The following is a 21,198-nucleotide window of genomic DNA, read 5'->3' as shown; positions in this document are numbered from 1 at the left end:
GGTTTTGGCAAATAGTTCGTTTGGGTAATCAAATGTAAAAAAACCAAAATACATATGTGTCATTGTAACGATGTATTTCAATGCGTTACGCCGGCTGTGGGGGATTAGCTCAAATGGAAGAGCGCGCGCTTTGCATGCGCGAGGTAGCGGGATCGATGCCCGAATCCTCCATATTTTTCCTATATATATATGCAATCAATTAAAAACACATTAAATTCTCGAAACGCAACTCAACTTTATTCGTTCAAAATATCAATTTTTTTTTAACAAACTCGATGAAACGCGATTCTTCCTATCCTTGTCAGTATTCGTGTCCTGCAATGATACTCATTCATGTGTTAAATGTATTGCCGTGAACCCTTCTTGACTGATAATTATAAAAAAGGGTTTCCCAAGCCGGGAATCGAACCCGGGCCATGGCGGTGAAAACACCAGATCCTAGCCACTAGACCACATGGGAAGTTGCTATGATTTACGTAACAGTTTCGTTTTATTTCAAAATTACCCGTTTCTTCTGATGATTTTGGTACGATACAGCAAGTGCGAAAAAGAAACCACATGATGGGTGTTATTGATGAGGACAATGCATCCGAGGAGGAATTGCATGCGCTAGCGGGGAATCGAACCCCGGTCTCCCGCGTGGCGGGCGAGAATTCTACCACTGAACCACCAGCGCAACGGCACATATCGTTGTCAATTTCGGCAATCCCCTTACCCCGCTGTATGAAACATATTTTCAATCAACGTATTTTGTTTTACAGGAGTTCATTATCAATTGTGCATATAGTTTTCGATACATGTTCAAGAAAATTATGGCATTACATCAATAAATTAGGTCCCATGCTACACGAATCTGACTATGAAATTCAATTTTTTATATCTTATAGAGTGATCTATCTTTTAACCATTGCTGAAAGAGATCTAAGGAAAGGCAGTAATTGGGGGATTAGCTCAAATGGTAGAGCGCGCGCTTCGCATGCGCGAGGTAGCGGGATCGACGCCCGCATCCTCCAAAATTTTACGCTTTGGATCTCAAATCATTCTTCAGAAAACCATTGCTTTCCGTTAAACATTTGTTGGTAATATTTTTAAAAATAATATTTATACCTAATTTTTTAATAATATTATCAAAATTTCAATTAATAGAATTAACAATAATTATGAAGCTGGATGTCATCAGCCTTCGATAGCTCAGTTGGTAGAGCGGGGGACTGTAGATAAGTAAGCAAACATCCCTAAGTCACTGGTTCAAATCCGGTTCGAAGGACAGTTGCATGGAAAATGTTTTGAAAAATATTTTACTTAAATTAATGTATGCATATTTATCATAACCTGACATTTTGAAATTGCCCAGTATCGGCTCCGTTGTTTTGGGCAGCTAGGGAACTAGGTGGATGATCGAAAACACCTGAACTATGTGAATTGCCGTTTTCAGGTGTATGCCGAAATAGCTCAGTTGGGAGAGCGTCAGACTGAAGATCTGAAGGTCCCTGGTTCAATCCCGGGTTTCGGCAGGAAATAATTTGAAATATTTTGCCGGTTAGCTTGGTATGTCTGCAAAATATTCAAAATATTAATTTCATTTTGGGGTTTTGGCAAATAGTTCGTTTGGGTAATCAAATGTAAAAAAACCAAAATACATATGTGTCATTGTAACGATGTATTTCAATGCGTTACGCCGGCTGTGGGGGATTAGCTCAAATGGAAGAGCGCGCGCTTTGCATGCGCGAGGTAGCGGGATCGATGCCCGAATCCTCCATATTTTTTCCTATATATATATGCAATCAATTAAAAACACATTAAATTCTCGAAAACGCAACTCAACTTTATTCGTTCAAAATATCAATTTTTTTTTTAACAAACTCGATGAAACGCGATTCTTCCTATCCTTGTCAGTATTCGTGTCCTGCAATGATACTCATTCATGTGTTAAATGTATTGCCGTGAACCCTTCTTGACTGATAATTATAAAAAAGGGTTTCCCAAGCCGGGAATCGAACCCGGGCCATGGCGGTGAAACACCAGATCCTAGCCACTAGACCACATGGGAAGTTGCTATGATTTACGTAACAGTTTCGTTTTATTTCAAAATTACCCGTTTCTTCTGATGATTTTGGTACGATACAGCAAGTGCGAAAAAGAAACCACATGATGGGTGTTATTGATGAGGACAATGCATCCGAGGAGGAATTGCATGCGCTAGCGGGGAATCGAACCCCGGTCTCCCGCGTGGCGGGCGAGAATTCTACCACTGAACCACCAGCGCAACGGCACATATCGTTGTCAATTTCGGCAATCCCCTTACCCCGCTGTATGAAACATATTTTCAATCAACGTATTTTGTTTTACAGGAGTTCATTATCAATTGTGCATATAGTTTTCGATACATGTTCAAGAAAATTATGGCATTACATCAATAAATTAGGTCCCATGCTACACGAATCTGACTATGAAATTCAATTTTTTATATCTTATAGAGTGATCTATCTTTTACCCATTGCTGGAAGAGATCTAAGGAAAGGCAGTAATTGGGGGATTAGCTCAAATGGTAGAGCGCGCGCTTCGCATGCGCGAGGTAGCGGGATCGACGCCCGCATCCTCCAAAATTTTACGCTTTGGATCTCAAATCATTCTTCAGAAAACCATTGCTTTCCGTTAAACATTTGTTGGTAATATTTTTAAAAATAATATTTATACCTAATTTTTTAATAATATTATCAAAATTTCAATTAATAGAATTAACAATAATTATGAAGCTGGATGTCATCAGCCTTCGATAGCTCAGTTGGTAGAGCGGGGGACTGTAGATAAGTAAGCAAACATCCCTAGGTCACTGGTTCAAATCCGGTTCGAAGGACAGTTGCATGGAAAATGTTTTGAAAAATATTTTACTTAAATTAATGTATGCATATTTATCATAACCTGACATTTTGAATATGCCCAGTATCGGCTCCGTTGTTTTGGGCAGCTAGGGAACTAGGTGGATGATCGAAAACACCTGAACTATGTGAATTGCCGTTTTCAGGTGTATGCCGAAATAGCTCAGTTGGGAGAGCGTCAGACTGAAGATCTGAAGGTCCCTGGTTCAATCCCGGGTTTAAGCAGGAAATAATTTGAAATATTTTGCCAGTTAGCTTGGTATGTCTGCAAAATATTCAAAATATTAATTTCATTTTGGGGTTTTGGCAAATAGTTCGTTTGGGTAATCAAATGTAAAAAAACCAAAATACATATGTGTCATTGTAACGATGTATTTCAATGCGTTACGCCGGCTGTGGGGGATTAGCTCAAATGGAAGAGCGCGCGCTTTACATGCGCGAGGTAGCGGGATCGATGCCCGAATCCTCCATATTTTTTCCTATATATATATGCAATCAATTAAAAACACATTAAATTCTCGAAAACGCAACTCAACTTTATTCGTTCAAAATATCAATTTTTTTTTTAACAAACTCGATGAAACGCGATTCTTCCTATCCTTGTCAGTATTCGTGTCCTGCAATGATACTCATTCATGTGTTAAATGTATTGCCGTGAACCCTTCTTGACTGATAATTATAAAAAAGGGTTTCCCAAGCCGGGAATCGAACCCGGGCCATGGCGGTGAAAACACCAGATCCTTGCCACTAGACCACATGGGAAGTTGCTATGATTTACGTAACAGTTTCGTTTTATTTCAAAATTACCCGTTTCTTCTGATGATTTTGGTACGATACAGCATGTGCGAAAAAGAAACCACATGATGGGTGTTATTGATGAGGACAATGCATCCGAGGAGGAATTGTTTGCGCTAGCGGGGAATCGAACCCCGGTCTCCTACGTGGCGGGCGAGAATTCTACCACTGAACCACCAGCGCAACGGCACATATCGTTGTCAATTTCGGCAATCGCCTCACCCCGCTGTATGAAACATATTTTCAATCAAGGTATTTTGTTTTACAGCAGTTCATTATCAATTGTGCATATATTTTTCGATACATGTTCAAGAAAATTATGGCATTACACCCATAAATTAGGTCCCATGCTACACGAATCTGACTATGAAATTCAATTTTTTATATCTTATAGAGTGATCTATCTTTTACCCATTGCTGGAAGAGATCTAAAGAAAGGCAGTAACTGGGGGATTAGCTCAAATGGTAGAGCGCGCGCTTCGCATGCGCGAGGTAGCGGGATCGACGCCCGCATCCTCCAAAATTTTACGCTTTGGATCTCAAATCATTCTTCAGAAAACCATTGCTTTCCGTTAAACATTTGTTGGTAATATTTTTAAAACTAGAAGTTACTATCGCAAGGGGAGTGCTGCCAGGCGCAAAAAGCATTTTGTACAAACAACGATCGGTGATTACTTTAGCACAGACACGGTTAATGAACATGCTGAATTTCATCCTGTTATTTGCCTTTTGGTTGCTTTTTTCTTCTGTTGTATGTAAAGTAGATGAGTTATGAATGTCTTTTAAAATTTGCTTCAATGAGCAACCATAATGTTTTGTGCTTGAATACGCTCAATATCACATGCGTCAAGATGAGAAATTTGTCAAAAAGTATTTGACCGTGCAAAAGCAGCCTTAATCAAGTCAACTAGACCAGCAAGCATTATAAAAACAATTCAACATGAATCATGTTGAATTGTTTTTATTTACATGATTGCTCTGATGGAGGCTTGCAGTTTACAGCCGATCCGAAATTTAAGTTGTATTTAAAGAATTTTACCGCTTTAAACTTGGAATGTTTTTAACTAGATCAGTTTCAAAACTTAAATATTTTATCATGTACTCTACTGGTCGCCAGAATAGCATAATAGCAGCATATACATATATTCAATTTATTTTCAAGTGGGATTTGTTTAGAGGTTGCTTCAACAACAATTAAACCTTTGGCAGATAGCTGTTTGTCATAAGCTTCAAGTTGTATCCTGCTTGGAATTAAATTGGATTATATATAGAATTCAGATTTTGTTCTTTAGTTCTTGTTGTTTTAGTTGGGATAGAAAATAATTTGCACTATAGAAAAAAACAGTTTCAAGTGGGATTTGTTAAGAGGTTTTGTACTTTTATTTTAACAACAATCATTGGCAGATAACTGTTTGTCATCAGTAATAATTGAATTATATAGAATTCAGATTTTCTTCTTTTAGTTCAGGTTGTTTTACTTGGGGTATAAAATAATTTGTGTTGTTGAAATATAGCTGTGCTGTTTTTAATACAAACTGAAATACATGTTTACTTTTTATTTTTTATTATGTCCACACTATGGTTGACTCCATTGGACCAATCCTGCGGTCATTTGTGTAAAACTCTTAACTTCTAAATTGTAGTGAACTCCAAAATTCACAATTCTTTTTAGCTAATTTCTTTCCTAACTATACTTATATATAACTGTTCTTTATACCACTGGCTCCGGCTCTACCTTTCTGATGTTAAACAATGTAACTGAGTACAAAAGCAGCTATAGTATATTAAATTGTTACCATTGATTGAAAATCAAAACAATACATGCTAAGCACTTTTGCAACATGTTATCAAATTAAAATAAAATTATATTTGGTACTATATGCACATACAAAAGGATGAAACCATATAGAAATTATTACAAGCAATGGATTCCAAATGTGGTATGCCTCAAACAAATTATTAGTGAAAAACATGTAATGTCTCCGAATAATTTTATACCTCTGCCCTGATGTACAACTGAAACATTTTCATTGTTGCTAATAATTTTATTTTGTACAGGCTATATCACAATCATTGTCCACAGAGAAAGATAATAGATCAACACCTGGGTCTAGAACAATTAAGCCACTATTTAGAGCTGTTAATTACATTATTTTAGTTGCAGTAAGACATTTAAAGTTGTTTTTGATCAAGCTACACATTTCTTTTTAGCTAATTTTTTGCCTAACTATACTTATACATAACTGTTCTTTATACCACTGGCTCTGGCTCTACCTTTCTGATGTTAAACAAAGTAACAGAGTAGACAAAAGTAGCTATAGTATATTAAATTGTTACCATTGATTGAAAATCAAAACAACACAATCACATGCTAAGCACTTTTGCAACATTTTATCAAATTAAAATAAAATTACATTTGGTACTATATGCACATATAAAAAGATGAAACCGTATAGAAATTATTATTTATTACAACCAATGGATTCCAAATGTGGTATGCCTGAAACAAATAGTGAAAGACAATTTGTAATGTCTCCCCATAATTTTATTCCTCTGTCCTGATGTACAACTGAAACATTTTCATTATTGATAGTGTCTCCCCATAATTTTATTCCTCTGTCTCTGTTCAACTGAAATATTTTCATTATTGTTAGTAATTTTATTTTGTACAGGCTATATCACAATCATTGTCCACAGAGAAAGATAATAGATCAACACCTGGGTCTTTTAGTTATACATAACTGTTCTTTGTACCACTGGCTCCGGCTCTACGTTTCTGATGTTAAACAAAGTAACAGAGTAGACAAAAGCAGCTATAGTATATTAAATTTTTACCATTGATTGAGAATCGAAACAACACATGCTAAGCACTTTTGCAACATTTTATCAAATTAAAATAAAATTACATTTGGTACTATATGCACATATAAAAGGATGAAACCATATAGAAATTATTACAAGCAATGGATTCCAAATGTGGTATGCCTCAAACAAATAGTGAAAGACATGTGATGTCTCCCCATAATTTTATTCCTCTGTCTCTGTACAACTGAAACATTTTCATTATTGTTAGTAATTTTATTTTGTACAGGCTATATCACAATCATTGTCCACAGAGAAAGATAATAGATCAACACCTGGTCTAGAACAATTAGGCCATTATTTAGAGCTGTTAATTACATTATTTTAGTCGCAGTAAGACATTCAAAGTTGTTTGATCAATCTATACATTAGGGCCATTTATACGAGCGAAAATAAATCGTGGCCTAAATAAACTTATAAACCCAGCCCTTCGTAGAGCTCGTCCAAAATAAGCCCCGGCTAATTTAAGTCGCGGCGGCCACATCCTAAATTAAACATTGGTGTTCAGCATCAATTTAGACTGCAAAAACTGTCTTGGCGGCCGGGACTTGCGACAGCGAATTTCAGTCGTTTATACGAGTGTTTGCATGCGATGATTGCGATCAACTTGCGATCAATAATTTAAACAATATCCCATATAATTTAAGCCGCGGCTTATTTTAGCTCGAAATAAACGGCTTATTTTCGCTCGAATAAACAGCCCTATTGCTTACCTCTATATTGAACACAAATTGACAAATATGTTCTTTACTTTGATGTAAATCAGCCGTATGGAAGGGCCTATTTACAAAATTTTCTTTCGATATTTAGCAGCATATGGGTGAAATATGAAAAATTGACGCTCCCCCTCATTCCGTAAAAAAACCCCCCGGAAATCTGTGACAGACAGAAGGACAGACAAAAAATCGAGATTTCGACTATATATACGTGCAAGAATAGTGTGCTGCCGCGCTGGTGCACGGCAGCAAATAATATTTATACCTAATTTTTTAATAATATTATCAAAATTCCAATTAATAGAATTAACAATAATTATGAAGCTGGATGTCATCAGCCTTCGATAGCTCAGTTGGTAGAGCGGGGGACTGTAGATAAGTAAGCAAACATCCCTAGGTCACTGGTTCAAATCCGGTTCGAAGGACAGTTGCATGGAAAATGTTTTGAAAAATATTTTACTTAAATTAATGTATGCATATTTATCATAACCTGACATTTTGAAATTGCCCAGTATCGGCTCCGTTGTTTTGGGCAGCTAGGGAACTAGGTGGATGATCGAAAACACCTGAACAATGTGAATTGCCGTTTTCAGGTGTATGCCGAAATAGCTCAGTTGGGAGAGCGTCAGACTGAAGATCTGAAGGTCCCTGGTTCAATCCCGGGTTTCGGCAGGAAATAATTTGAAATATTTTGCCGGTTAGCTTGGTATGTCTGCAAAATATTGAAAATATTAATTTCATTTTGGGGTTTTTGCAAATAGTTCGTTTGGGTAATCAAATGTAAAAAAACCAAAATACATATGTGTCATTGTAACGATGTATTTCAATGCGTTACGCCGGCTGTGGGGGATTAGCTCAAATGGAAGAGCGCGCGCTTTGCATGCGCGAGGTAGCGGGATCGATGCCCGAATCCTCCATATTTTTTCCTATATATGCAATCAATTAAAAACACATTAAATTCTCGAAAACGCAACTCAACTTTATTCGTTCAAAATATCAAATTTTTTTTTAACAAACTCGATGAAACGCGATTCTTCCTATCCTTGTCAGTATTCGTGTCCTGCAATGATACTCATTCATGTGTTAAATGTATTGCCGTGAACCCTTCTTGACTGATAATTATAAAAAAGGGTTTCCCAAGCCGGGAATCGAACCCGGGCCATAGCGGTGAAAACACCAGATCCTAGCCACTTGACCACATGGGAAGTTGCTATGATTTACGTAACAGTTTCGTTTTATTTCAAAATTACGCGTTTCTTCTGATGATTTTGGTACGATACAGCATGTGCGAAAAAGAAACCACATGATGGGTGTTATTGATGAGGACAATGCATCCGAGGAGGAATTGCATGCTCTAGCGGGGAATCGAATCCCGGTCTCCTACGTGGCGGGCGAGAATTCTACCACTGAACCACCAGCGCAACGGCACATATCGTTGTCAATTTCGGCAATCGCCTCACCTCGCTGTATGAAACATATTTTCAATCAAGGTATTTTGTTTTACAGGAGTTCATTATCAATTGTGCATATATTTTTCGATACATGTTCAAGAAAATTATGGCATTACACCCATAAATTAGGTCCCATAATACACGAATCTGACTATGAAATTCAATTTTTTATATCTTATAGAGTGATCTATCTTTTACCCATTGCTGGAAGAGATCTAAAGAAAGGCAGTAACTGGGGGATTAGCTCAAATGGTAGAGCGCGCGCTTCGCATGCGCGAGGTAGCGGGATCGACGCCCGCATCCTCCAAAATTTTACGCTTTGGATCTCAAATCATTCTTCAGAAAACCATTGCTTTCCGTTAAACATTTGTTGGTAATATTTTTAAAAATAATATTTATACCTAAGTTTTTAATAATATTATCAAAATTCCAATTAATAGAATTAACAATAATAATGAAGCTGGATGTCATCAGCCTTCGATAGCTCAGTTGGTAGAGCGGGGGACTGTAGATAAATAAGCAAACATCCCTAGGTCACTGGTTCAAATCCGGTTCGAAGGACAGTTGCATGGAAAATGTTTTGAAAAATATTTTACTTAAATTAATGTATGCATATTTATCATAACCTGACATTTTGAAATTGCCCAGTATCGGCTCCGTTGTTGTGTGCAGCTAGGGAACTAGGTGGATGATCGAAAACACCTGAACAATATGAATTGCCGTTTTCAGCTGTATGCCGAAATAGCTCAGTTGGGAGAGCGTCAGACTGAAGATCTGAAGGTCCCTGGTTCAATCCCGGGTTTCGGCAGGAAATAATTTGAAATATTTTGCCGGTTAGCTTGGTATGTCTGCAAAATGTTGAAAATATTGCTTTCATTTTGGGGTTTTGGCAAATAGTTCGACGCCCGTATCCTCCAAAATTTTACGCTTTGGATCTCAAATCATTCTTCAGAAAACCGTTGCTTTCCGTTAAAGATTTGTTGATAATATTTTTAAAAAAAATATTTATACCTAAGTTTTTAATAATATTATCAAAATTCCAATTAATAGAATTAACAATTGTATGACAAATGTGATTGATCAATAATGAAGCTGGACGTCATCAGCCTTCGATAGCTCAGTTGGTAGAGCGGGGGACTGTAGATAATTAAGCAAACATCCCTAGGTCACTGGTTCAAATCCGGTTCGAAGGACAATTGCATGGAAAATGTTTTGAAAAATATTTTACTTCCCTATGTCCGATTGATATACTGGCAATGGAGTAGAAATTTATTAAATTAATGTATGCATATTTATCATAACCTGACATTTTGAAATTGCCCATTATCAGCTCCGTTGTTGTGTGCAGCTAGGGAACTAGGTGGATGATCGAAAACACCTGAACAATATGAATTGCCGTTTTCAGCTGTATGCCGAAATAGCTCAGTTGGAAGAGCATCAGGCTGAAGATCTGAAGGTCCCTGGTTCAATCCCGGGTTTCGGCAGGAAATAATTTGAAATATTTTGCCGGTTAGCTTGGTATGTCTGCAAAATATTGAAAATATTGCTTTCATTTTAAGGTTTTGGAAAATAGTTCGTTTGGGTAATCAAATGTAAAAAAACCAAAATACATATGTGTCATTGTAACGATGGATTTCAATGCGCTACGGCGGCTGTGGGGGATTAGCTCAAATGGTAGAGCGCGCGCTTCGCATGCGCAAGGCAGCGGGATCGACGCCCGCATCCTCCAAAACTTTTTGCTTTGGTTCTCAAATCATTCTTCAGAAAACCGTTGCTTTCCGTTAAAAATTTGTTGGTAATATTTTTAAAAATAATATTTATACCTAAGTTTTTAATAATATTATCAAAATTCCAATTAATAGAATTAACAATTGTATGAAAAATGAGATTGATCAATAATGAAGCTGGACGTCATCAGCGTTCGATAGCTCAGTTGGTAGAGCGGGGGACTGTGGATAAGTAAGCAAACATCCCTAGGTCACTGGTTCAAATCCGGTTAGAAGGACAGTTGCATGGAAAATGTTTTGAAAAATATTTTACTTCCCTATGTCCGATTGATATACTGGCAATGGAGTAGAAATTTATTAAATTAATGTATGCATATTTATCATAACCTTACATTTTGAAATTGCCCAGTATCGGCTCCGTTGTTGTGTGCAGCTAGGGAGCTAGGTGGATGATCGAAAACACCTGAACAATATGAATTGCTGTTTTCAGCTGTATGCCGAAATAGCTCAGTTGGGAGAGCGTCAGACTGAAGATCTGAAGGTCCCTGGTTCAATTCCGGGTTTCGGCAGGAAATAATTTGAAATATTTTGCCGGTTAGCTTGGTATGTCTGCAAAATATTGAAAATATTGCTTTCATTTTAAGGTTTTGGCAAATAGTTCGTTTGGGTAATCAAATGTAAAAAAACCAAAATACATATGTCAGTGTCATTGTAACGATGGATTTCAATGCGTTACGGCGGCTGTGGGGGATTAGCTCAAATGGAAGAGCGCGCGCTTTGCATGCGCGAGGTAGCGGGATCGAAGCCCGCATCCTCCATATTTTTCCTATGCAATCAATTAAAAACACATTAAATTCTCGAAAACGCAACTCAACTTTCTTCGTTCAAAATATCAATTTTCTTTTTAACAAACTCAATGAAACGCGATTCTTCCTATCTTTGTCAGTATTCGTGACCTGCAGTGATACTCATTCATGTGTTAAATGTATTGCCGTGAACCCTTCTTGACTCATAATTATAAAAAAGGGTTTCCCAAGCCGGGAATCGAACCCGGGCCATGGCGGTGAAAACGCCAGATCCTAGCCACTAGACCACATGGGAAGTTGCTATGCTTTACGTAACAGTGTCTTTTTATTTCAAAATTACCCGTTTCTTCTGATGATTTTGGTACGATACAGCAAGTGCGAAAAAGAAACCACATGATGGGTGTTATTGATGAGGACAATGCATCCGAGGAGGAATTGCATGCGCTAGCGGGGAATCGATCCCCGGTCTCCCGCGTGGCAGGCGAGAATTCTACCACTGAACCACCAGCGCAACGGCACATATCGTTGTCAATTTCGGCAATCGCCTTACCATGCTGTATGAAACATATTTTCAAGCAACGTATTTTGTTTTACAGGAGTTCATTATCAATTGTGCATATATTTTTCGATACATGTTCAAGAAAATGTTGGCATTACACCCATAAATTAGGTCCCATGCTACACGAATCCGACTTTGAAATTCAATTTTTAATATCTTATAGAGTGATCTATATTTTACCCATTGCTGGAAGAGATCTAAGGTAAGGCAGCAATTGGGGGATTAGCTCAAATGGTAGAGCGCGCGCTTCGCATGCGCGAGGTAGCGGGATCGACACCCGTATCCTCCAAAATTTTACGCTTTGGATCTCAAATCATTCTTCAGAAAACCGTTGCTTTCCGTTAAAGATTTGTTGGTAATATTTTTAAAAATAATATTTATACCTAAGTTTTTAATAATATTATCAAAATTCCAATTAATAGAATTAACAATTGTATGAAAAATGAGATTGATCAATAATGAAGCTGGACGTCATCAGCGTTCGATAGCTCAGTTGGTAGAGCGGGGGACTGTGGATAAGTAAGCAAACATCCCTAGGTCACTGGTTCAAATCCGGTTAGAAGGACAGTTGCATGGAAAATGTTTTGAAAAATATTTTACTTCCCTATGTCCGATTGATATACTGGCAATGGAGTAGAAATTTATTAAATTAATGTATGCATATTTATCATAACCTTACATTTTGAAATTGCCCAGTATCGGCTCCGTTGTTGTGTGCAGCTAGGGAGCTAGGTGGATGATCGAAAACACCTGAACAATATGAATTGCTGTTTTCAGCTGTATGCCGAAATAGCTCAGTTGGGAGAGCGTCAGACTGAAGATCTGAAGGTCCCTGGTTCAATTCCGGGTTTCGGCAGGAAATAATTTGAAATATTTTGCCGGTTAGCTTGGTATGTCTGCAAAATATTGAAAATATTGCTTTCATTTTAAGGTTTTGGCAAATAGTTCGTTTGGGTAATCAAATGTAAAAAAACCAAAATACATATGTCAGTGTCATTGTAACGATGGATTTCAATGCGTTACGGCGGCTGTGGGGGATTAGCTCAAATGGAAGAGCGCGCGCTTTGCATGCGCGAGGTAGCGGGATCGAAGCCCGCATCCTCCATATTTTTCCTATGCAATCAATTAAAAACACATTAAATTCTCGAAAACGCAACTCAACTTTCTTCGTTCAAAATATCAATTTTCTTTTTAACAAACTCAATGAAACGCGATTCTTCCTATCTTTGTCAGTATTCGTGACCTGCAGTGATACTCATTCATGTGTTAAATGTATTGCCGTGAACCCTTCTTGACTCATAATTATAAAAAAGGGTTTCCCAAGCCGGGAATCGAACCCGGGCCATGGCGGTGAAAACGCCAGATCCTAGCCACTAGACCACATGGGAAGTTGCTATGCTTTACGTAACAGTGTCTTTTTATTTCAAAATTACCCGTTTCTTCTGATGATTTTGGTACGATACAGCAAGTGCGAAAAAGAAACCACATGATGGGTGTTATTGATGAGGACAATGCATCCGAGGAGGAATTGCATGCGCTAGCGGGGAATCGATCCCCGGTCTCCCGCGTGGCAGGCGAGAATTCTACCACTGAACCACCAGCGCAACGGCACATATCGTTGTCAATTTCGGCAATCGCCTTACCATGCTGTATGAAACATATTTTCAAGCAACGTATTTTGTTTTACAGGAGTTCATTATCAATTGTGCATATATTTTTCGATACATGTTCAAGAAAATGTTGGCATTACACCCATAAATTAGGTCCCATGCTACACGAATCCGACTTTGAAATTCAATTTTTAATATCTTATAGAGTGATCTATATTTTACCCATTGCTGGAAGAGATCTAAGGTAAGGCAGCAATTGGGGGATTAGCTCAAATGGTAGAGCGCGCGCTTCGCATGCGCGAGGTAGCGGGATCGACACCCGTATCCTCCAAAATTTTACGCTTTGGATCTCAAATCATTCTTCAGAAAACCGTTGCTTTCCGTTAAAGATTTGTTGGTAATATTTTTAAAAATAATATTTATACCTAAGTTTTTAATAATATTATCAAAATTCCAATTAATAGAATTAACAATTGTATGAAAATGAGATTGATCAATAATGAAGCTGGACGTCATCAGCGTTCGATAGCTCAGTTGGTAGAGCGGGGGACTGTGGATAAGTAAGCAAACATCCCTAGGTCACTGGTTCAAATCCGGTTAGAAGGACAGTTGCATGGAAAATGTTTTGAAAAATATTTTACTTCCCTATGTCCGATTGATATACTGGCAATGGAGTAGAAATTTATTAAATTAATGTATGCATATTTATCATAACCTTACATTTTGAAATTGCCCAGTATCGGCTCCGTTGTTGTGTGCAGCTAGGGAGCTAGGTGGATGATCGAAAACACCTGAACAATATGAATTGCTGTTTTCAGCTGTATGCCGAAATAGCTCAGTTGGGAGAGCGTCAGACTGAAGATCTGAAGGTCCCTGGTTCAATTCCGGGTTTCGGCAGGAAATAATTTGAAATATTTTGCCGGTTAGCTTGGTATGTCTGCAAAATATTGAAAATATTGCTTTCATTTTAAGGTTTTGGCAAATAGTTCGTTTGGGTAATCAAATGTAAAAAAACCAAAATACATATGTCAGTGTCATTGTAACGATGGATTTCAATGCGTTACGGCGGCTGTGGGGATTAGCTCAAATGGAAGAGCGCGCGCTTTGCATGCGCGAGGTAGCGGGATCGAAGCCCGCATCCTCCATATTTTTCCTATGCAATCAATTAAAAACACATTAAATTCTCGAAAACGCAACTCAACTTTCTTCGTTCAAAATATCAATTTTCTTTTTAACAAACTCAATGAAACGCGATTCTTCCTATCTTTGTCAGTATTCGTGACCTGCAGTGATACTCATTCATGTGTTAAATGTATTGCCGTGAACCCTTCTTGACTCATAATTATAAAAAAGGGTTTCCCAAGCCGGGAATCGAACCCGGGCCATGGCGGTGAAAACGCCAGATCCTAGCCACTAGACCACATGGGAAGTTGCTATGCTTTACGTAACAGTGTCTTTTTATTTCAAAATTACCCGTTTCTTCTGATGATTTTGGTACGATACAGCAAGTGCGAAAAAGAAACCACATGATGGGTGTTATTGATGAGGACAATGCATCCGAGGAGGAATTGCATGCGCTAGCGGGGAATCGATCCCCGGTCTCCCGCGTGGCAGGCGAGAATTCTACCACTGAACCACCAGCGCAACGGCACATATCGTTGTCAATTTCGGCAATCGCCTTACCATGCTGTATGAAACATATTTTCAAGCAACGTATTTTGTTTTACAGGAGTTCATTATCAATTGTGCATATATTTTTCGATACATGTTCAAGAAAATGTTGGCATTACACCCATAAATTAGGTCCCATGCTACACGAATCCGACTTTGAAATTCAATTTTTAATATCTTATAGAGTGATCTATATTTTACCCATTGCTGGAAGAGATCTAAGGTAAGGCAGCAATTGGGGGATTAGCTCAAATGGTAGAGCGCGCGCTTCGCATGCGCGAGGTAGCGGGATCGACACCCGTATCCTCCAAAATTTTACGCTTTGGATCTCAAATCATTCTTCAGAAAACCGTTGCTTTCCGTTAAAGATTTGTTGGTAATATTTTTAAAAATAATATTTATACCTAAGTTTTTAATAATATAATCAAAATTCCAATTAATAGAATTAACAATTGTATGACAAATGTGATTGATCAATAAAGAAGCTGGACGTCATCAGCCTTCGATAGCTCAGTTGGTAGAGCGGGGGACTGTAGATAATTAAGCAAACATCCCTAGGTCACTGGTTCAAATCCGGTTCGAAGGACAGTTGCATGGAAAATGTTTTGAAAAATATTTTACTTCCCTATGTCCGATTGATATACTGGCAATGGAGTAGAAATTTTATTAAATTAATGTATGCATATTTATCATAACCTTACATTTTGAAATTGCCCAGTATCGGCTCCGTTGTTGTGTGCAGCTAGGGAGCTAGGTGGATGATCGAAAACACCTGAACAATATGAATTGCCGTTTTCAGCTGTATGCCGAAATAGCTCAGTTGGGAGAGCGTCAGACTGAAGATCTGAAGGTCCCTGGTTCAATCCCGGGTTTCGGCAGGAAATAATTTGAAATATTTTGCCGGTTAGCTTGGTATGTCTGCAAAATATTGAAAATATTGCTTTCATTTTAAGGTTTTGGCAAATAGTTCGTTTGGGTAATCAAATGTAAAAAAACTAAAATACATATGTGTCATTGTAACGATGGATTTCAATGCGTTACGGCGGCTGTGGGGGATTAGCTCAAATGGAAGAGCGCGCGCTTTGCATGCGCGAGGTAGCGGGATCGATGCCCGCATCCTCCATATTTTTCCTATGCAATCAATTAAAAACACATTAAATTCTCGAAAACGCAACTCAACTTTATTCGTTCAAAATATCAATTTTCTTTTTAACAAACTCGATGAAACGCGATTCTTCCTATCTTTGTCAGTATTCGTGACCTGCAGTGATACTCATTCATGTGTTAAATGTATTGCCGTGAACCCTTCTTGACTGATAGTTATAAAAAAGGGTTTCCCAAGCCGGGAATCGAACCCGGGCCATGGCGGTGAAAACGCCAGATCCTAGCCACTAGACCACATGGGAAGTTGCTATGCTTTACGTAACAGTGTCTTTTTATTTCAAAATTGCCCGTTTCTTCTGATGATTTTGGTACGATACAGCAAGTGCGAAAAAGAAACCACATGATGGGTGTTATTGATGAGGACAATGCATCCGAGGAGGAATTGCATGCGCTAGCGGGGAATCGAACCCCGGTCACCCGCGTGGCAGGCGAGAATTCTACCACTGAACCACCAGCGCAACGGCACATATCGTTGTCAATTTCGGCAATCGCCTTACCCCGCTGTATGAAACATATTTTAATCAACGTATTTTGTTTTACAGGAGTTCATTATCAATTGTGCATATATTTTTCGATACATGTTCAAGAAAATGTTGGCATTACACCCATAAATTAGGTCCCATGCTACACGAATCCGACTTTGAAATTCAATTTTTAATATCTTATAGAGTGATCTATATTTTACCCATTGCTGGAAGAGATCTAAGGTAAGGCAGCAATTGGGGGATTAGCTCAAATGGTAGAGCGCGCGCTTCGCATGCGCGAGGTAGCGGGATCGACGCCCGTATCCTCCAAAATTTTACGCTTTGGATCTCAAATCATTCTTCAGAAAACCGTTGCTTTCCGTTAAAGATTTGTTGGTAATATTTTTAAAAATAATATTTATACCTAAGTTTTTAATAATATTATCAAAATTCCAATTAATAGAATTAACAATTGTATGACAAATGTGATTGATCAATAATGAAGCTGGACGTCATCAGCCTTCGATAGCTCAGTTGGTAGAGCGGGGGACTGTAGATAATTAAGCAAACATCCCTAGGTCACTGGTTCAAATCCGGTTCGAAGGACAGTTGCATGGAAAATGTTTTGAAAAATATTTTACTTCCCTATGTCCGATTGATATACTGGCAATGGAGTAGAAATTTATTAAATCAATGTATGCATATTTATCATAACCTTACATTTTGAAATTGCCCAGTATCGGCTCCGTTGTTGTGTGCAGCTAGGGAGCTAGGTGGATGATCGAAAACACCTGAACAATATGAATTGCCGTTTTCAGCTGTATGCCGAAATAGCTCAGTTGGGAGAGCGTCAGACTGAAGATCTGAAGGTCCCTGGTTCAATCCCGGGTTTCGGCAGGAAATAATTTCAAATATTTTGCCGGTTAGCTTGGTATGTCTGCAAAATATTGAAAATATTGCTTTCATTTTAAGGTTTTGGCAAATAGTTCGTTTGGGTAATCAAATGTAAAAAAAACAAAATACATATGTGTCATTGTAACGATGGATTTCAATGCGTTACGGCGGCTGTGGGGGATTAGCTCAAATTGGAAGAGCGCGCGCTTTGCATGCGCGAGGTAGCGGGATCGATGCCCGCATCCTCCATATTTTTCCTATGCAATCAATTAAAAACACATTAAATTCTCGAAAACGCAACTCAACTTTATTCGTTCAAAATATCAATTTTCTTTTTAACAAACTCGATGAAACGCGATTCTTCCTATCTTTTTCAGTATTCGTGACCTGCAGTGATACTCATTCATGTGTTAAATGTATTGCCGTGAACCCTTCTTGACTGATAATTATAAAAAAGGGTTTCCCACGCCGGGAATCGAACCCGGGCCATGGCGGTGAAAACGCCAGATCCTAGCCACTAGACCACATGGGAACTTGCTGTGCTTTACGTAACAGTGTCGTTTTATTTCAAAATTACCCGTTTCTTCTGATGATTTTGGTACGATACAGCATGTGCGAAAAAGAAACCACATGATGGGTGTTATTGATGAGGACAATACATCCGAGGGGAATTGCATGCGCTAGCGGGGAATCGAACCCCGGTCTCCCGGGTGGCAGGCGAGAATTCTACCACTGAACCACCAGCGCAACGGCACATATCGTTGTCAATTTCGGCAATCGCCTTACCCCGCTGTATGAAACATATTTTCAATCAACGTATTTTGTTTTACAGGAGTTCATTATGAATTGTGCATAATTATATTTTTCGATACATGTTCCAGAAATGTTAGCATTACACCCATAAATTAGGTCCCATGCTACACGAATCCGACTTTGAAATTCAATTTTTAATATCTTATAGAGTGATCTATCTTTTACCCATTGCTGGAAGAGATCTAAGGTAAGGCAGCAATTGGGGGATTAGCTCAAATGGTAGAGCGCGCGCTTCGCATGCGCGAGGTAGCGGGATCGACGCCCGCATCCTCCAAAATTTTATGCTTTGGATCTCAAATCATTCTTCAGAAAACCGTTGCTTTCCGTTAAAGATTTGAAGCTGGACGTCATCAGCCTTCGATAGCTCAGTTTGTAGAGCGAGGACTGTAGATAAGTAAGCAAACATCCCTAGGTCACTGGTTCAAATCCGGTTCGAAGGACAGCTGCATGGAAAATGTTTTGAAAAATATTTTACTTCCCTATGTCCGATTGATATACTGGCAATGGAGTAGAAATTTATTAAATTAATGTATGCATATTTATCATAACCTGGCATTTTGAAATTGCCCAGTATCGGCTCCGTTGTTGTGTGCAGCTAGGGAACTAGGTGGATGATCGAAAACGCCTGATCAATATGAATAGTCGTTTTGAGTCGTTCTGAAGGTCCCTGGTTCAATCCCGGGTTTCGGCAGGAAATAATTTAAAATATTTTGCCGGTTAGCTTGGTATTTCTGCAAAATATTGAAAATATTGCTTTCATTTTGGGGTTTTGGCAAATAGTTCGTTTGGGTAATCAAATGTAAAAAAAACAACATAGATATGTGTCATTATAACGATGGATTTCAATGCGTTACGGCGGCTGTGGGGGATTAGCTCAAATGGAAGAGCGCGCGTTTTGCATGCGCGAGGTAGCGGGATCGATGCCCGCATCGTTCATGTATGTATGTATGTATGTATGGAAAGCTTTATTTAAAGACACTAGCCCCGACAACAATAAGTTGATTTCCAAGGGGGGCGTCTACAAGATTAAAAATTACAAAAATGTAGGAAAATAAGGACTATATGTACAAGTTGGTGTGACCCCGGATATTATGGTTAGAATATATTCGTTACGTTGGAGTTACGTTTCAGCTGGCTTTTGAATGCATGAATGGACTTAGCCAGTCTGGTGTTGATAGGGAGACTATTTCATAACTTAGCTCCACTATATTTAAAGCTCTTTTTTAAAAATTCTCTTTTGGGCTTAGGAAGAGCCAGATCTGTATGACTATTTCTAAGTTTATAGTTAGTTTGCATTTGATTGCGTCTAATCAAGGTTTCTTTCAACGTGGGACCTACGTATAGTTGTTCAAGACTTTGTACATTAGTATTGATTTACTAGTACGTCGTCTTGTCTCTAAGTTGTCCCAATCAAGAGATCGAAGAACATCAGCAGATCTAATGTCGTAACTCGCACCGGTTATGATTCGGGCTGCACGGTTTTGAAATTTTTGGAGTTTATCCCTTAAGTTTTGATCACAGACATCCCAAATAGGAGAACAATAATCAAAGTACGGCTGAATCAGAACCCGATAAATTGTTTGGAGGGAGGTTGTTGGTGCGAATGGTTTAATACGTCTCAATGTACCCAAACCTGCACCAACTTTTTTGCAAATCGCCTGAATATGTGGACTCCAGGTAAGATTTTCGTCTAGTTCGAGCCCCAAACATGTAAATGAGTGAACTCTGGAGATCCGTTGGTTATTCAATGTCAGTGGATGATCAGAGGTAATTGACTTAATACGATGTTTGGAGCCAACAAACATTATTTTAGTCTTAGTTGGATGGTGTTGTAGTTTATTTCTAGAAAGCCATTCGCCAATTCTATTCAAATCATGATTAAGGTTTTCGGTTAATTCAGACAAACTGTTAGAACTGGAACAAATTTGGGTATCATTAGCATATAGATAAGGAGTAGTTTTTTGAAGGCGATCGGGTAAATCATTGATGGAAAATAAAAATAACAGAGGACCTAAGATAGATCCCTGCGGCACCCCAGAAACAGTCCTTTTTGACGATGACATTATATTATTGACAATGCAGACTTGTTCCCTAGCAGTTAAGTAAGAATCAAACCATTTCAACTCAGTGCCTGATATTCCAAATTGGTCTTTTAATTTATGAAGTAAAATATTATGATCAAGTGAATCAAAGGCTTTACGAATATCAAGAAAAACGATGCCACTCAGTAGACCATTGTCCATATTTTCGTATAGAGCATCGCACATCTGAGTCAGGGCAGTATGAGTTGAGTGTTTAGGCCGGAAACCATGTTGATATTTTGAGAGGAGCGAATTTTCATTAAGAAATTTGTAGATTTGATTAAAAACGCATCTCTCAAGTATTTTACTGACGATAGGTAGGCTAGGATTGATATAGGGCGATAGTTTTCGCGCTTTAACCTATCATCAGATTTGTAAATAGGAGTAACCCAGGCTTTTTTCCATTTATCAACATATTGACCTTTTTCAATAGAAAGATTTTATATAAATATCCTGGTTAATGACGGGCCAACAATATCCGCAGAAATTTTTAAAGCTTTGGCAGGGATATTGTCTAATCCTGTGGATTTTGAGATTTTGAGACTTCGCAATTGATGTATTACTTCCTCCTCATTAATTTCAGAAAAATTGAAAGGAAGATGGGAGTCAAAAGTAGGGTTAGGCCTAGGGTCTTCACGACCGTGAGAATTTGTGTTTGGGGAATTGTCTTCGGATTTATCTGCATGTTTTAACCCGATATTGACGA

The 21,198-nt window shown here is 38.3% G+C and overlaps 49 non-coding genes across 49 annotated transcripts; 33 read left to right on the top strand and 16 right to left on the bottom strand.

Moving 5' to 3' along the window:
- Positions 1 to 388: 388 nt before the first annotated feature.
- Trnae-uuc lies at positions 389 to 460 on the bottom strand. Its single transcript has one exon. It is a non-coding gene; the product is annotated as a tRNA-Glu (tRNA).
- Positions 461 to 605: 145 nt separating this feature from the next.
- On the bottom strand, positions 606 to 676 carry Trnag-gcc. The gene has a single exon. It is a non-coding gene; the product is annotated as a tRNA-Gly (tRNA).
- Positions 677 to 940: 264 nt separating this feature from the next.
- On the top strand, positions 941 to 1,013 carry Trnaa-cgc. Its single transcript has one exon. It is a non-coding gene; the product is annotated as a tRNA-Ala (tRNA).
- A 167-nt stretch (positions 1,014 to 1,180) lies between these two features.
- Trnay-gua lies at positions 1,181 to 1,267 on the top strand. Its single transcript is given in 2 exon segments — positions 1,181 to 1,217; positions 1,232 to 1,267. It is a non-coding gene; the product is annotated as a tRNA-Tyr (tRNA).
- Positions 1,268 to 1,441: 174 nt separating this feature from the next.
- Trnaf-gaa lies at positions 1,442 to 1,514 on the top strand. Its single transcript has one exon. It is a non-coding gene; the product is annotated as a tRNA-Phe (tRNA).
- Positions 1,515 to 2,195: 681 nt separating this feature from the next.
- On the bottom strand, positions 2,196 to 2,266 carry Trnag-gcc. The gene has a single exon. It is a non-coding gene; the product is annotated as a tRNA-Gly (tRNA).
- A 264-nt stretch (positions 2,267 to 2,530) lies between these two features.
- On the top strand, positions 2,531 to 2,603 carry Trnaa-cgc. Its single transcript has one exon. It is a non-coding gene; the product is annotated as a tRNA-Ala (tRNA).
- A 167-nt stretch (positions 2,604 to 2,770) lies between these two features.
- Trnay-gua lies at positions 2,771 to 2,857 on the top strand. The gene is given in 2 exon segments: positions 2,771 to 2,807; positions 2,822 to 2,857. It is a non-coding gene; the product is annotated as a tRNA-Tyr (tRNA).
- A 174-nt stretch (positions 2,858 to 3,031) lies between these two features.
- Positions 3,032 to 3,104, top strand: Trnaf-gaa. The gene has a single exon. It is a non-coding gene; the product is annotated as a tRNA-Phe (tRNA).
- Positions 3,105 to 3,569: 465 nt separating this feature from the next.
- Positions 3,570 to 3,641, bottom strand: Trnae-uuc. Its single transcript has one exon. It is a non-coding gene; the product is annotated as a tRNA-Glu (tRNA).
- Positions 3,642 to 3,786: 145 nt separating this feature from the next.
- Trnag-gcc lies at positions 3,787 to 3,857 on the bottom strand. Its single transcript has one exon. It is a non-coding gene; the product is annotated as a tRNA-Gly (tRNA).
- Positions 3,858 to 4,121: 264 nt separating this feature from the next.
- Trnaa-cgc lies at positions 4,122 to 4,194 on the top strand. The gene has a single exon. It is a non-coding gene; the product is annotated as a tRNA-Ala (tRNA).
- Positions 4,195 to 7,590: 3,396 nt separating this feature from the next.
- On the top strand, positions 7,591 to 7,677 carry Trnay-gua. The gene is given in 2 exon segments: positions 7,591 to 7,627; positions 7,642 to 7,677. It is a non-coding gene; the product is annotated as a tRNA-Tyr (tRNA).
- A 174-nt stretch (positions 7,678 to 7,851) lies between these two features.
- Trnaf-gaa lies at positions 7,852 to 7,924 on the top strand. The gene has a single exon. It is a non-coding gene; the product is annotated as a tRNA-Phe (tRNA).
- Positions 7,925 to 8,385: 461 nt separating this feature from the next.
- Trnae-uuc lies at positions 8,386 to 8,457 on the bottom strand. Its single transcript has one exon. It is a non-coding gene; the product is annotated as a tRNA-Glu (tRNA).
- A 480-nt stretch (positions 8,458 to 8,937) lies between these two features.
- On the top strand, positions 8,938 to 9,010 carry Trnaa-cgc. The gene has a single exon. It is a non-coding gene; the product is annotated as a tRNA-Ala (tRNA).
- A 167-nt stretch (positions 9,011 to 9,177) lies between these two features.
- Trnay-gua lies at positions 9,178 to 9,264 on the top strand. Its single transcript is given in 2 exon segments — positions 9,178 to 9,214; positions 9,229 to 9,264. It is a non-coding gene; the product is annotated as a tRNA-Tyr (tRNA).
- A 174-nt stretch (positions 9,265 to 9,438) lies between these two features.
- Trnaf-gaa lies at positions 9,439 to 9,511 on the top strand. The gene has a single exon. It is a non-coding gene; the product is annotated as a tRNA-Phe (tRNA).
- Positions 9,512 to 9,809: 298 nt separating this feature from the next.
- Positions 9,810 to 9,896, top strand: Trnay-gua. The gene is given in 2 exon segments: positions 9,810 to 9,846; positions 9,861 to 9,896. It is a non-coding gene; the product is annotated as a tRNA-Tyr (tRNA).
- Positions 9,897 to 10,114: 218 nt separating this feature from the next.
- Trnaf-gaa lies at positions 10,115 to 10,187 on the top strand. Its single transcript has one exon. It is a non-coding gene; the product is annotated as a tRNA-Phe (tRNA).
- A 434-nt stretch (positions 10,188 to 10,621) lies between these two features.
- Trnah-gug lies at positions 10,622 to 10,708 on the top strand. The gene is given in 2 exon segments: positions 10,622 to 10,658; positions 10,673 to 10,708. It is a non-coding gene; the product is annotated as a tRNA-His (tRNA).
- Positions 10,709 to 10,926: 218 nt separating this feature from the next.
- On the top strand, positions 10,927 to 10,999 carry Trnaf-gaa. The gene has a single exon. It is a non-coding gene; the product is annotated as a tRNA-Phe (tRNA).
- Positions 11,000 to 11,175: 176 nt separating this feature from the next.
- On the top strand, positions 11,176 to 11,248 carry Trnaa-ugc. Its single transcript has one exon. It is a non-coding gene; the product is annotated as a tRNA-Ala (tRNA).
- A 211-nt stretch (positions 11,249 to 11,459) lies between these two features.
- On the bottom strand, positions 11,460 to 11,531 carry Trnae-uuc. Its single transcript has one exon. It is a non-coding gene; the product is annotated as a tRNA-Glu (tRNA).
- A 145-nt stretch (positions 11,532 to 11,676) lies between these two features.
- Positions 11,677 to 11,747, bottom strand: Trnag-gcc. The gene has a single exon. It is a non-coding gene; the product is annotated as a tRNA-Gly (tRNA).
- A 264-nt stretch (positions 11,748 to 12,011) lies between these two features.
- On the top strand, positions 12,012 to 12,084 carry Trnaa-cgc. Its single transcript has one exon. It is a non-coding gene; the product is annotated as a tRNA-Ala (tRNA).
- Positions 12,085 to 12,273: 189 nt separating this feature from the next.
- Trnah-gug lies at positions 12,274 to 12,360 on the top strand. The gene is given in 2 exon segments: positions 12,274 to 12,310; positions 12,325 to 12,360. It is a non-coding gene; the product is annotated as a tRNA-His (tRNA).
- Positions 12,361 to 12,578: 218 nt separating this feature from the next.
- Trnaf-gaa lies at positions 12,579 to 12,651 on the top strand. Its single transcript has one exon. It is a non-coding gene; the product is annotated as a tRNA-Phe (tRNA).
- Positions 12,652 to 12,827: 176 nt separating this feature from the next.
- Trnaa-ugc lies at positions 12,828 to 12,900 on the top strand. The gene has a single exon. It is a non-coding gene; the product is annotated as a tRNA-Ala (tRNA).
- A 211-nt stretch (positions 12,901 to 13,111) lies between these two features.
- On the bottom strand, positions 13,112 to 13,183 carry Trnae-uuc. The gene has a single exon. It is a non-coding gene; the product is annotated as a tRNA-Glu (tRNA).
- Positions 13,184 to 13,328: 145 nt separating this feature from the next.
- Positions 13,329 to 13,399, bottom strand: Trnag-gcc. The gene has a single exon. It is a non-coding gene; the product is annotated as a tRNA-Gly (tRNA).
- Positions 13,400 to 13,663: 264 nt separating this feature from the next.
- Positions 13,664 to 13,736, top strand: Trnaa-cgc. The gene has a single exon. It is a non-coding gene; the product is annotated as a tRNA-Ala (tRNA).
- A 188-nt stretch (positions 13,737 to 13,924) lies between these two features.
- Positions 13,925 to 14,011, top strand: Trnah-gug. Its single transcript is given in 2 exon segments — positions 13,925 to 13,961; positions 13,976 to 14,011. It is a non-coding gene; the product is annotated as a tRNA-His (tRNA).
- A 218-nt stretch (positions 14,012 to 14,229) lies between these two features.
- Trnaf-gaa lies at positions 14,230 to 14,302 on the top strand. Its single transcript has one exon. It is a non-coding gene; the product is annotated as a tRNA-Phe (tRNA).
- Positions 14,303 to 14,761: 459 nt separating this feature from the next.
- Positions 14,762 to 14,833, bottom strand: Trnae-uuc. Its single transcript has one exon. It is a non-coding gene; the product is annotated as a tRNA-Glu (tRNA).
- A 145-nt stretch (positions 14,834 to 14,978) lies between these two features.
- Trnag-gcc lies at positions 14,979 to 15,049 on the bottom strand. Its single transcript has one exon. It is a non-coding gene; the product is annotated as a tRNA-Gly (tRNA).
- A 264-nt stretch (positions 15,050 to 15,313) lies between these two features.
- On the top strand, positions 15,314 to 15,386 carry Trnaa-cgc. Its single transcript has one exon. It is a non-coding gene; the product is annotated as a tRNA-Ala (tRNA).
- A 189-nt stretch (positions 15,387 to 15,575) lies between these two features.
- Trnay-gua lies at positions 15,576 to 15,662 on the top strand. Its single transcript is given in 2 exon segments — positions 15,576 to 15,612; positions 15,627 to 15,662. It is a non-coding gene; the product is annotated as a tRNA-Tyr (tRNA).
- A 219-nt stretch (positions 15,663 to 15,881) lies between these two features.
- Trnaf-gaa lies at positions 15,882 to 15,954 on the top strand. Its single transcript has one exon. It is a non-coding gene; the product is annotated as a tRNA-Phe (tRNA).
- A 172-nt stretch (positions 15,955 to 16,126) lies between these two features.
- On the top strand, positions 16,127 to 16,199 carry Trnaa-ugc. The gene has a single exon. It is a non-coding gene; the product is annotated as a tRNA-Ala (tRNA).
- Positions 16,200 to 16,410: 211 nt separating this feature from the next.
- On the bottom strand, positions 16,411 to 16,482 carry Trnae-uuc. Its single transcript has one exon. It is a non-coding gene; the product is annotated as a tRNA-Glu (tRNA).
- A 145-nt stretch (positions 16,483 to 16,627) lies between these two features.
- On the bottom strand, positions 16,628 to 16,698 carry Trnag-gcc. The gene has a single exon. It is a non-coding gene; the product is annotated as a tRNA-Gly (tRNA).
- A 263-nt stretch (positions 16,699 to 16,961) lies between these two features.
- On the top strand, positions 16,962 to 17,034 carry Trnaa-cgc. Its single transcript has one exon. It is a non-coding gene; the product is annotated as a tRNA-Ala (tRNA).
- Positions 17,035 to 17,223: 189 nt separating this feature from the next.
- Positions 17,224 to 17,310, top strand: Trnay-gua. Its single transcript is given in 2 exon segments — positions 17,224 to 17,260; positions 17,275 to 17,310. It is a non-coding gene; the product is annotated as a tRNA-Tyr (tRNA).
- A 218-nt stretch (positions 17,311 to 17,528) lies between these two features.
- Trnaf-gaa lies at positions 17,529 to 17,601 on the top strand. Its single transcript has one exon. It is a non-coding gene; the product is annotated as a tRNA-Phe (tRNA).
- A 457-nt stretch (positions 17,602 to 18,058) lies between these two features.
- On the bottom strand, positions 18,059 to 18,130 carry Trnae-uuc. Its single transcript has one exon. It is a non-coding gene; the product is annotated as a tRNA-Glu (tRNA).
- Positions 18,131 to 18,274: 144 nt separating this feature from the next.
- Positions 18,275 to 18,345, bottom strand: Trnag-gcc. The gene has a single exon. It is a non-coding gene; the product is annotated as a tRNA-Gly (tRNA).
- A 267-nt stretch (positions 18,346 to 18,612) lies between these two features.
- On the top strand, positions 18,613 to 18,685 carry Trnaa-cgc. The gene has a single exon. It is a non-coding gene; the product is annotated as a tRNA-Ala (tRNA).
- An 80-nt stretch (positions 18,686 to 18,765) lies between these two features.
- On the top strand, positions 18,766 to 18,851 carry Trnay-gua. The gene is given in 2 exon segments: positions 18,766 to 18,801; positions 18,816 to 18,851. It is a non-coding gene; the product is annotated as a tRNA-Tyr (tRNA).
- The last annotated feature ends 2,347 nt before the right edge of the window (positions 18,852 to 21,198 follow it).

This window comes from Dendronephthya gigantea, unplaced genomic scaffold, assembly GCF_004324835.1.
Source record: "Dendronephthya gigantea isolate DGI-Jeju-01 unplaced genomic scaffold, DenGig_1.0 000249F, whole genome shotgun sequence".
Lineage (NCBI taxonomy): Eukaryota > Metazoa > Cnidaria > Anthozoa > Malacalcyonacea > Nephtheidae > Dendronephthya > Dendronephthya gigantea.
This window is presented reverse-complemented; position numbering and strand designations above follow the sequence as displayed.